This window comes from Chrysochloris asiatica, unplaced genomic scaffold (genome assembly GCF_000296735.1).
Source record: "Chrysochloris asiatica unplaced genomic scaffold, ChrAsi1.0 scaffold00430, whole genome shotgun sequence".
Classification (NCBI taxonomy): Eukaryota; Metazoa; Chordata; class Mammalia; order Afrosoricida; family Chrysochloridae; genus Chrysochloris; species Chrysochloris asiatica.
Window position 1 is genome coordinate 363,019 of NW_006408948.1, and position 13,206 is coordinate 376,224.

Genomic DNA, 13,206 nt, shown 5'->3' on the forward strand with positions numbered 1-13,206 from the left:
AGAAAGCCTCATCTTTCTCCCGCGGAGTGGCTGGTAGTTTTGAACCGCTGACCTTAAGGTTCGCAGCCCGATTCGTAACCACTACGCTACCAGGTCCGTAGTTCTAGGCTGTCATCCACTATTCGGGTGAAAGATGAGGCTTCTGCTCCCTAAATGATTGAAAGCCATGGGAACCCTATACAGGGTCACTTTGAGTCAGAACCGACTGGGTGACACTTAGCAACAACGATAATGCAAAACCAAGATATTAGAATGAATTTATTTAAATAATTTTATGCACATACCTCTTAGAAATTCAGAAGTTATGATGTAATTTTAAATGATGGGTTTCTTTTTTTCTGTAGTTAACATATTTAGGTCACTTGTGCTTCTCTATCCTTTAGTCTTTTGCAGGTGAAATGTATCCTTGTTTTTATATGAGGATTATGGTAGCATAGTGATTACAAATTGGGCTGCTAACCTCAAAGGTCAGCAGTTCAAAACTACCAGCTGTTCCAGAGGAGAAAGATATAGCTTTCTGCTCTTGTAAAGATTTACAGCCTTGGAGACAGTGTACAGGTTTGCTTGAGTCGAAACCAACTCCAGGGCACATAACCCCCACCATTTTTAAAAAGCAGTTACTGATTCTAGATACCTTAAAAACTAACAGTGCCTACAACACTAGTATATTTTAAATTTTAAACTGTTGCTTTATTTGTAATCACTATGCTACCATAATCCTCATATAAAAACAAGGATACATTTCACCTGCAAAAGACTAAAGGATAGAGAAGCACAAGTGACCTAAATATGTTAACTACAGAAAAAAAGAAACCCATCATTTAAAATTACATCATAACTTCTGAATTTCTAAAAGGTATGTGCATAAAATTATTTAAATAAATACTAGCCTTTATGATTATATATTTAATTTGTTATTTGTACAACAAAAATGCTCTTGAAATTAATCCTAGGCAAAGAAATCCATCACTGAGTTTTCTTAACATTGATTTTTGACAACACTTCAGTATTTTAAAACCTACTCTTAGTTGTTTTTATCTGATAGGATTGTGCGTTGCCAGTTTTCTGCTTAAAAACAAAAAGTGATCATTTGAGTGTGGATTATTTGTAATTTTGTTTTTCCTTGATAATGACCTGTGTTTAAATTGGGCATTAATACGATTCTTAAAAGGTGGTGTGCTGTATATTTAATTCAAAGGCAGTAACTTTTCTTTGGTCTTCCTTATTCATTGACTGTCTAATTCTCATATGAATGTGAAGCAATTGAAAATATCATGGCTTGGGGTCAGGCACACCTTGTTCTTAAGTACCGTGGAGTCGGTTCCAACTCTTAGTGACCCTGCGCAGGGTTTCTGAGGCTGCAAGCCTTTATAGGAGCAGAACGCCTTATCTTTCTCCCGGGGAACAGCCGGTAGTTTCGATCTGCCGACTTTGAGGTTAGCAGCCCGATTCGTAACCACTGCGCTACCAGAGCTCCTTACCTTAGTCCTTCCTCAAAGTGACGTCTTTGCTTTTTAACAGTTTAAAGAGCTCTTTGCAACAGACTTGCCTAATACATCATTTGATTTTTCTTTCTTTCTTTTTTAAACTTTGTTTTAAATTGAGTGAAGGTTTGCAAATAAGAATATCAGTTTTATATTCCACGACCATACATACATTTTGTTTCATCTCAATGATTGGAATTCCTCCATGTAACAACAGTTAATCTCACTTTGTCCCTGTGGTTCCTATTTCCATTCCACCTACCTTTTCATCCCTTCTCAACTTTGTCCTAAGGTAAATGTTGCTCTTTTATTTTGAATCTACTACTTGGCTGAAAATTGGGCCACGAAGGTGAATTCCTTTCCAGAACTAAAGGGTGGCCAAAGGCCATAGTCTTAGGTTCCTCCAGTCTGTTTCTAATCAGTAAGCCAAGTCGTTTGTTTTGTTTTTTTAATATACATTTTTAATAATTCTGAGTTTTGTTCCACATTTTCTCCCATTCTATCCAAGACCTTCCATTTCCTTTCAGAGGTAGTGGTAGCCGGGCACCATCTAGTTCTTCTGGTGTCAGAGTAGTGGAGATTGATGTTCACGTTTCATTAATTAGTCCGTTGGATCAATTGATTCCAAGCCTCTTCAATTCTTATCACTCTTCTTTCTTCCTCACATGGAGAGATCAGCAGCTGTACCTTACTTAGATGGCCACTCAATGAGCTTATAAGATCCCAGATGCTACTCACTAAAGTAGCATGTGGAGCATTGTCTTTGTAGACTATGAACAACATTCATAAAAAATTAATGCCCATAAACAAATTTTTTTTCACCCCCAGGATTCTTTCTGTGCGTCAGAAAATTAGTAATTGGAAGCTGAACTGTAATGATCTAAAAGCTACTGCTGCCATTCTTCCCCCTTTTGAAAGAATTAGGAATCCAGTATTTATGCCATAACCTACCTTCAGGTTATCCTGAAAACATTTATGACGTAACGCTTTTCGTTGATTCTTCTAATTTTTGAAACTTTTTTGGTGTTGTAAGGTAAGCACTGGACTGGGAACTGCAAACTTGGCAGTTCAAAGGCTCCAGCCTCTTTCAGAAACCATATACAAGGTTGGTACAAGTTGGAACACACACCAATAACCACTCTTTTTTTTCTCTTTCCTTGTATGTTTTTTTCTTGGTCAGCTTCCAGTCCATCTTTATCCCATTTTAGGTATTCAGTAATTTCAAAATATGTATTTTTTCTAGGTAGTTACTAAGTATACATAAGACCTGGAGGCTTTTTGTTTTTTTTGAGCAAGAACATTTTATTTAGCTATCTCTAACAAGATTCATGAGTCCTGGTATGGTGCTGTGGGTTAATGTTCTAGACTGCAGAGTCTATTTGAACGGCAAGGTTGGCGGTTCAAGCTCACCAACCACTCCTCGGAAACCCTGTACAGGGTCACTATGGGTCGGAATCAACTCGATGGCAGTTAACAATAACAAGATTCACAGAGTCCTGGTGTGGTGCTGTGGGTTAATGTGCTAGACTGCAAAGTCACTTTGAGCCTCAAGGTCATCAGTTCAAGCTCACCAGCTGCTCCTTGGAAACCCTATACAAGGTTGCTCTGGGTCAGAATTGATTTGACAGCACTTAACAACAACAGCAAAAGGAACTCTGGTAGCGTAGTGGTTACGAATCGGGCTGCGAACCTTAAGGTCAGCGGTTCGAAACTACCAGCCGCTCTGCGGGAGAAAGATGAGGCTTTCTACTCCCGTAAAGATTTACACCCTCGGAAACCCTGTACAGGGTTGCTATGGGTCGGAACCGACTCGACGGCACTTAACAACAACAACAGCAAGCGTCACAATGTCAGTGGTTTAAACTCACAAATCGTTCCTCGGAAACCCTAAGCAGGGTCAATGTGAGTCAGAACTAACCTGACAGCACTTAACAAGTTATGTTATATGCATCTTGTTAAGTGCCCTCGAGTCAGCAACCATATGTAGGGTTCCCAAAGCGGTGAATTTAAACCACTTCTTGGTGTGGCGCTGTAGGCTAACGCGCTGGACTGCAAAGTTGGTTTGAACCTTAAGATCAGCAATTCAAACTCAACAGCTGCTCCTTGGAACCCCTCTGCCCCCCGTACAGGGTTGCTATGGGTCGGAACCGAATTGACGGCACTTAACAACAACAACCTTATGATTATCAGTGCAGTGCTTATCCTATAGTGCCACACCAGTACTCCTAACATAGCTTATTTGCATATAAAGGTAAAGAAACATTAAAAACCATTCTTTCTGCAATGTTAAGAGGACTGCGAATTGAAGGATTTTTTATTCTGGGTACCTTGGACAGTAGAATTGGGTATAAGATTTGGAGTTTATTGCAAAAAGGAAGGTATCTGGATATTGTTTTAAACTTGAGTAAAAAGTTCTATGATTTTTATTTTCTTTATAAATTTATGGATTATGTATAATAACAATGTAAATAAATTAACTAATGAGAACTACATTACATTAGATTAAAAATGCTGTTTTAACTTAAATAGTGATGTGTTTTTAAGTTTTTTTAAAGGTATAATTTACATAGTTAAATTCACTCCTTTCTATGTACAGTTTGATGAGTTTTCACAAACATGCAATCTGGTAGTCACCATACAGTCAAAATATAGAATGTGCCCTTTACCCCAACAAGTTTCCTTGTTCCCTTATATTCAGCCCCTTATTCCTACTCTAAGGAGCTGTGGTAGCATGGTAGTTATGAGTTGGGCTGCTAATCTCAATGTTAGCAGTTCGAAACTATAAGCAGTTCTGCGGGAGAAATATAAGGCTTTCTGCTCCCATAAATATTTACAGCCTCGGAAACCCAATGTAGGTACAGGGTCACTATGAGTCGGTGACTCCATGTCGCACCGCTACCACCACCACCAGTCCTACTCAGGAGTCCTGGTTTGGTGCTGTAAGATAAGCACTGGACTGCTAATCACAATATTGGTGGGTCAAACCCACCAGCTTCTCTTCAAAAACCCTACAGAGTCATTCCGAGTCTGAACCGACTTAACAGCACTTAACAACATTTCTACCCTAAAAAGATCACTGGTGACCCATTGGGTTAAGCATTGGATTGTTAACTGCAAGGTTGGTAGTTCAGAGTCACCAGCCACTCCACAGGAGAAAGATGAGACCATCTGCTCTTTGATGGTCTTGAAACCCTAAGAAATTCTACTCCGTAGGGCAGTGGGCATTTGTACTCTAAACCCTGGTAACCAGATTGGATTTCTGCCCTGATAGTTTTGCATTTTGTCTTTTCCTTTCATGTGATTTTGAGCTTCATCTGGATAACTTAAGATCTTTGAGATGCATCTGTTTTGTTACATATGTCAGTAGTTTATTGATGATTGAATTTAGAAATTGCATTTCATGTATGCTGTAACTTTGGTACTACTCTGGCCAAAAAAAAAAAAATAATAATAACTTAACATCTTTAGATATTATACTTGGATTATGGCAGCTGTCTTCATTTTGAACATAATTTTGCTTGCTCATTTTTACCCATCACCAGTGGCCCCAAATCTGGTGTAATTGAATTATCATGAAGTGATCTTCTTCATTATTTGTACTAGTAATGCTATTAGGTTAGATGTTTCATCAAGTACGCAAAACAGACATTGCATCCTTTTTCATTAAACTCAAACTAGGGGACATCATGTTTTTTAAACATACATCATAGATACTGGAACAAGAAATGAGAGATGGGCTATAATAACTCATTCAGCAAGAATTTATTTTTGCTTGAAATTTAGTGTTTGTAATTTGTGGTAAAAACAAAGCACATATTAGAGTAAGGTGCAGTCATTGCCTTTTCTAATCATTCAATTTAGAGAAGCAGTATTATTTACTGACAGTTGAAGCAGACAGTGAGAAGAAGGCTATTTTCTGGTGTTTTATTTGATCCTTTTCACTCACCTCCTATTTGATCCTGTTCAAGAATATATTCTCTCCTTGTTCTTCCCCCATCATTTTAATCAATCCTTTTAGACTCTGGTACTTTCTCCCTTAAATATTGGTATTCCTGAGATGTTCTTTAGCCTTTGTCTATTCTCTTCCTGTTGATCTCATCTATTCATATGGCTTGTTACATGCTATCTGTATGTTGGTGACTCACAATCTGTCTACATAATACATTTCTTTTCTGAGATCCATCTGTCCAGTAGGTACCTCCTGATGTTTTATAAATATTATAAATTTAAAAATACTTAGATGTCATCTCTCAAATGCTCTATATCCCCACTTCCCCTTCTCGGACTGAAGTGGAGGGGAATGGAAAACAATTCTTACAAATACATGAGGTAGTTTAATGTTTCTAACATTAATTTAAATGCTAAACCTTTGGGGATAAAACCAGAAACTTTAAAATAATTCTTGACCCTTCTTCATTGTACCTCTAATACAGCTCTAACATTCATAACCCATTGCCATGGAGTTTCTGACTCATAGTGACCTATAGGACAGGGTAGAACTGACCAGTAGGATTTCCAAGGCTGTTAATTCTTTCTCCTACACTGCTGTTGGGTTCAAACAGCCAGCCTTTTGGTTTAGCAGCTGAACTGTATAACCAAGGCTCATTGTGACATTTACGATACCTCTCTAAATATCTTTTGAATCCATCCCCTCCTCCCCTGTTTTGATGCTAAAAATAGACATGTACAATTTTTAAGATTGAATAACATCTATCATTTTAAGAAAGATTTAGAGGTAATTATGAAAGAAGTATGTGTTAGTGTCAGATACTTTTTACCTGTATGTTTGGGATTTGACATTTAAAATTAAGAGGTAATCAATAATATTTAAATTATGTACCCTAAACTGTCTTCTGTACACATTTCCATTGTATCTCAATCTCAGACCTCTGACTTACAGCCCATTATGTCAACTAGAACAGTCTGAACTCAGTCTTTTTATCTTTCCACACCTTGCTTTTAGAGTATTGGGTTTCATGGAGGTGTACATTAATGTCATTGTGTGTGTGTGTGTGTGTGTGTGTGTGTGTGTGTGTGTGTGTAAGAGTGGGTCTGAGTTAAGATAATGGGAATGTGAAGAAAGAAAGGTATAAAGAAAGTGCTTTTTAATTGTTTTTCCTATATAGTGGAAACAAGTTCATTTGAATAACATTTTAATTGTAGATTTCTGGTGTGGCACTGTAGGATAAGCACTGCATTGTGACCACAGGGTCAGTGGTTCATACCCACTATCTGGTTCTCAGAAACCCTATACAGGGAACTGACTGGATAGCACTTGTAACAACAACAATTGTAGACAGCAGAAAACTAAGGAGATAAATGTAGTCAAGTAGGTATGCATGATATGCATGCTTTTTAATGGCATGGGTCAGATATGTTGTAACTTGATTACTTGTTTGTAAATTTGGAAGTTCTTATTCATGATTTTGTATATTACTTTTGATGTTTCTTAAAATAAGAAGCTATTTTCTACCACCTCTCTGCCCCTACCCCCCAATATACAATTTTAATGAAAGGATCTGCTTAGAGTTACTGGTTTAAATAAACCTAATTGTGTATTTTGTGGAGGTTATCTTAAAATGTGATGCTGTCTTGAAAAGCAAAGTAGCATTTTCTTCATTGCACCTGAAATTTATAATTAAATAATGGGAGCTCTTTTTTACTCTAGTGCTCATTGTCCTGTTTTGTGGAAAATGGGATCAATTCAAAGCATCATCCCAGTTTACATAGAAGATGCTGACAAGTCATTGGATCCTGATGGTAGCGTGCATATAACCAAACTGAACCCACTGTCTCCGAGTCAGTTGTAAATCATAGGTACACTATAGGACAGAGTAGAACGTAGCTCCATAGGGTATTCAAGGCTGTAAATCTTCAGAGGAACAGACTGCCTCTCTTTTTCACATGGAGCAGCTGGTGAGTGTAAAGCACTAACCTTTTGATTAGCAGCACAACCCTTAAACCCACTGCACCACCAGAACTCCTCTAACTCGCACCTGTTGTGCACTGCCCAGTTGGTTCTGACTCGTTGGAACCCTGTATAGGTTTGAATAGCTAACCTTGTGGTTAACAGTCCATTTCTTATCCTATAATGTCCCACCAGGACTCTTCATAATAAACACTTGGTGTTGTCAAAGTGCTGTTGAGTTGGTTCTGACTTATATAGTGACCCTGTATAGGGTTTCCGAGGAACAGCTGGTGAGCTAGAACCGCCAACCTTGCCGTTAAAACTGACCTTGCAGTCAGGGACATTAACCCACAGCATCACACCAGGACTCCACATAAACATTATAAAATAGTTATTGAATAAATGCATTTGAATGTGTTTCCATTGTCAAATATAGAACTAATTGGAATGATGGGTGGGGCTTGCTAAATATTGAGCAAGTTTTTATAGAGGAAAAGAAAACATGAAACCCAGAAAAGGTAGTTAATTGCATGTGCTTGGACAATTAGGTTTACTTAGTTGGATAAGAGAAAGATGTGTTTAGAAGTGTTTTGAATTCCTTCAGCTTTTTATTCCTACTCTAGTTCTGCTTCTGGTCTTAAGTATTGCCTCTGGACCTCCCATCTTCACTGCTACAGGACAAATTAGTAGGCTCAGGGCTAAAAATACCTGCATACTCTAGATGTGTATATTTGAGATAGGGGAGAAAGTACTTCATCCTTTTCCAGTTTTTCGTAGTTTGTATAGTAGTGTTTGTCAAGGTGCCATTGCATTGTTCTCAGTATTCAGATGTTAAGTGCCATCCAGTCAGTTCATAGCAACCCTGTATGTATATTTGTGGGAGCAGTCAGCCTCAGTCTTTTTCGCAAGGAGCAGATGGTGGGCTCGAACTGCCAGTCTTGTGTTTTGTAGTCCAGTGCTTATCCTGCAGAGCCACTGTGTTTCCCATATTCAAATTTTGGGGCCTAAAAAGATGTTAGAATTAGCTCAGTGTCAGTGGGCTCAGGCTTAAAAAAAAAAATCTGTGAGTGCCTTAAAATAAAGCTCAGTATCTGAATTTCTAATATGCTACCTAGTTGCTGAGCCATGTTGCCAACTATGCTAATTATCGTGTAATTGTAGAAATTTTAGTGGTTATGATATTTCCAATTGGAAGATAGCCACCAGAATTTTAGTGTTTTTCATACAAATTTTAGTAATTCAGCAACTGTCCATTTTCTTAGTTTTCTTGGAAACCAAAATAACGTATAGTTTTATGGGATGTTAAAGCTAAATAGTGGAACTGAGAACTAAAAAAGTTTCCAGAACCAAACTGACCAACCACTCATTGGAAACTCTATAAAAGTGTCGCCGTGAGTCAGAACCGACTCAGCAGCACTTAACAACAACAAATTACAGGTGCATACGGTTTTGAAAATAGGAAGCAAAAATGTATAATCTTATATTTTGTGTTTTTCCTTCTAGGTTTTTAAACAAAATTTATATACATGTAATCATAGCACTGAACTGTTAACCACTAGGTTGGCAGTTCAAATCCACCAGCTGCTTTTGGAAACCCTACACAACATTGCTATGAGTCTGGGACAACTCGACAGCACTTAGATGTAGAGGAGCCTTGGTTAAGGTGGTTGGTTACCAATCAAAAGGTCAGCTCTTTAAACCTATTAGATAGCTCCCTGGAATAAAGACATGGCAATCTGCCTTTATAAAAGTTTACAGCTTTGGAAACCCTACCGGGCAGTTGTACTCTAATGTGATTTATCCCTAAGCACTGGACCACAAACCCAACAGCAGCTCCTTGGAAATCCTGGACAGGGTCACTAAGAGTTGGAACCGACTCAGTGGCACTTAACAGCAACAATAGGGTCTCTTTGGGTTGGAATCAACTAGAAGGTTGTTAAGGGTTTGGGTTTGGGGTTTTTGGTTAAATATATCTTCATGATATAAATATGCATACATATTCCTGTTTTATCTTAATGTTGTAGCACAAATATTTTCCTAATTTCTTACATTGTTGTTGTTAAGTGCTGTCCAGTCAATTCCGACCCATAGCGACCCCTATATAGGATTTCCGAGGAGCAGCTGGTGAGCTTGAACTACCAACCTTGCAGTTCAAATGGCTTTGCATTCTGGCACATTAACCCACAGCGCCATACCAGGACTCCTAATTTCTTACATAGTATTTATAATTTTTAAAATGTTATCCATTATTTTGTCATAGTTTTTTTAGTCGTTTTATTGGACATTTGCACTGTGGACTAATGTGTTGGACTGTAAGGTCGGCAGTTCAAGCTCACTAGCTGCTCCTATACAGGGTCGCTTAATCGGAACCGACTTGATAGCACATAACAACAACAACATACAAATTATGATTAGTGAACATGTTTTTATGTGTAGTTTTTCCCTTTGGAGGACTCATTTCCCTTGGGAATAGAGCCTCATAAGGGGCATTGTCGAGTGGAAAGGTTTGAACTATTTTAAGGGTTTTAATATATATATATTTCTGAAAATAGTTTTACTTGGCCATGATCTGTGTTTTCATTCAGTTCTTACCTCATTCAGTAAATTCATTTTATTTTTCATTTAGAGCTTATATAAAGATTATTCTTAAACTAAACCCTACTGCCATCAACAGGGTTGCTATGGGTCAGAACCAACTAGAAGGCACTTAACCGCAACAACAACAACATACAGTGAAATTGGCCTGGAAGATAGTAGAAACTTGCTACTAGCAAACTAACCTTTAGGCAAGTCATTAACTCAAGCAAGCCATTTCCTCATCTGTAAACTAAAGGAATTCTCATAGCTTGTTAGGTGGTTCTCAGGTTTTAGGATTTTATGGACTTGTAAAAACAAAACAAAGCCAAAAAAAAACCTGGAAAAAGGAAAGAAGAGACTATCTGGGGACATATTTATAGTTAATAAATCACCAGTTTGTTTGTTTGTTTGTTTTCTGTAGAAGTAAAGTGGTAAGGATACTGTAAGATTGGAAAGTATCAGAAAATAAAAATGAATTGCGAGGTAGCGTCTGCACCTTATTCTTACTATCTGAGACATCTAGTGTGATGTGAACATAAACGTTCATCGAGTGAAAGCCAGAATCTTTGTAAAGTTGGAGCCTGTCAGAGAAGAAAAACTCAAATATTTTCCACTAAAACGAGTGATAGAAAAGTGGTAAGCCTACACCTGTCAAAGGTGGAAAACTTGGGAGACACAGAAAAACAAGGCAGTGTTGTCAAATTCTGACTCTCACAGGTTTCATGGTAGTAGGTCTTGTTGTGGTGGTAGTGGTTGTTGTTAAGTGCCATTGAGTCAGCTCTGACTCATAGTGATCCTGTATAGGGTTTCTGAGGAGCAGCTGGTAAGTTTGAACCACCGACCATGCGACTCAAACCGACCTTGTGGTGGAGCACTTCACTTATCCTATAGCGCCACACCAGGACTCCATTAGGCTTTGCTACTAAGTGCCATCAAGTTGTTTTGATTCATAGTGACCCCCTGTATAGAGTTTCGTGATGGGTGGTATTGAACCGCCAACCTTGTGCTTATTATTAGCATTCCAGAGCTTACCCAGAAATGCCACACTAGGATTCCAGCTAAATCCTTAGGGGGTGAAATATAAGACTCAGCCTTGCTACCAAGGATCTTACAATTTAATAAAGCTTATGTCTATAAGCTTATTAAACAAGTAAATAGATTAGGCAGCATTAATCAAATTATGGTCAAGATAAACAAAGAGGGTGCAGTAAGAGCAACTGGGGAGGGGTTACCTAATTTAGACTAGTGTGACAAGGTAAACAAAACCTCATGAGAGAATATGTAAACCAAGTTTTGAAGGCCATTAGTGAGTCCTGGTGTGGCACTATGGGATAAAGCACTAAACCGCTAGGTCGGTTTAAACCACAAGGTTGGCGGTTCAAACTCACCAGCTGCTTCTCAGAAACCTTTTACAGGGTCACTATGGGTTGGAACTGACTCCACAGCACTAATAGCAACAATTGAGGTTTCAGACCCTGGGGCAACAGCTTGAGTTTTGGAAACTACAGGTGGCTTTGGTATGTTAAGACTGGAAAAGGGATGTGCCCAAAAGGATTGAAGCTTCAGATAATTGGGAAGGCCTTGCTAAAAATTTTTTTTTTTTTTTTCAAGGCAACAGGGAACCAAGAAATTATATAGTAATGCAGTATGTTTTATGTTTGATGGAACCCTGGTGGCACAGTGGTTAAATCACTTGGCTGCTAATCTAAAGGTCAGCTATGCATTGGAATCAACTCAGTGGCATTGGAGTTTTGGTTTTATGTTTAAAAAAATTTTTTGTAGCGATGCAGAGATTGGATGGTAGGTAGGGAGACTGCTTACCACTTAAGAGATGATGAGAACCTCCATAAGACAGTTAGAATGTAGAGGCAAAAACCCATTTGTTGTTGTTGTTAATAGCTATCTACTTGGTTCAGACTCATAGCTACCCTGTATAGGGTTTCTGAGGAGCAACTGGTAGGTTTGAACCACCAACCTTGTGGTCCAAACCAACCTTGCAGTTTAGTGCTTTATCCTACAGCACCATACCAGAAAGCCCACTAGAAACATTATATTACTTTTAACCCCTGATTTAAGATTGTTGGGAGAGATTATTATTAAGGAGTTGGCCTGAATACAATTTGGTGTCTGTATGTAGGTAGATAAGGTCCCCTGGCTATTGCATGGTTTATGCTCACTCAGCTGTCAAGTGAAAGGTCGGCAGTTCAAACCCATCCATCTTTGCCATAATAGAAGAATGGCCCAGCGATCTGATTCCATAAAAAAATTGCAGCCAAGAAAAACCTATGAAACTTAGTTCTACTCTGTAACATACAAGATTGTACATCAATGGCAATAGGTTTGGTAGTTTTTTGTTTTGTTTTTTTTTAATTAGGCTATTGGAGAATGAAAAGCGCCAAGGATGCCTTCTTGATTCCAAGTTTCATATTTGAAGACCTTAGTGGATAAAAGTTCCATCCACTAAAGATATAGGAGGAGAAGGTAGTAAGAATTGAACTTAGTATCAACTCCTTCCTCTCCTTATTCCCTAACTTTTGGACATGTTAAGTTTCACCGACCTATGGGACACTTAGCTTGACTGACCCATGGGACATCCACTTGATGGGAATCTAGGAATATAAGTCAAAGAATTTTTCTTGTTCTCAGAACTCAGTAGACCTAGGCTTTGCTTCAACAAAGGTACAAAATTACAAACTGGTCTTATTAACTGGTTTTTACTAGAGGATTACTTTCATGAGGAAAGCATTTAAACTCTATATGGACTTTTTTTTAAAAAGGATGTATAAAATTGTACATTGAAATCCTTGTTGTTAAGTGCTCTTGAGTCGGTTCTACTCATAGCGACCCAGTATAGAGTTTCCGAGGAGCAGCTGGTGAGTTTGCCGCCAACCATGTGTTCCAGTGCTTATCCTGCAGCACCACACCAGGACTCCCTTTGAAATCCTAGGATCCCTTTATTGTTGTTGTTATTGTTAAGTGCCATTGAGTAAGTTTCAACCCAGAGCAACTGATGGTTATGAGCTACCTCCCTTGCATTTCAAACTGACTTTGCAGTCTGGCACATTATCCTGCGGTGCCACACCAGGACTTTATCTTAGTTAAAAATATTCAAGATAATATACCAGTGTATCACTGTAGGATACACTCATCTCTGCCAGGAAATTTGGAAGACAACTGTCTGGCCGACTGATTGGAAGAGATCAATGTTTGTGCCCATTCCAAAGAGAGGTGACCCAA

At 38.4% G+C, this 13,206-nt stretch overlaps 1 protein-coding gene and 1 pseudogene across 1 annotated transcript in view; both read left to right on the forward strand.

The window, feature by feature from the left end:
• Positions 1–13,206, forward strand: part of NIPBL (Nipped-B homolog (Drosophila)) — a 234,478-nt gene that overhangs the window by 8,268 nt on the left and 213,004 nt on the right. The window lies entirely within an intron of this gene.
• LOC102842474 overlaps positions 11,355–13,206 on the forward strand; it is a 5,959-nt pseudogene continuing 4,107 nt past the window's right edge.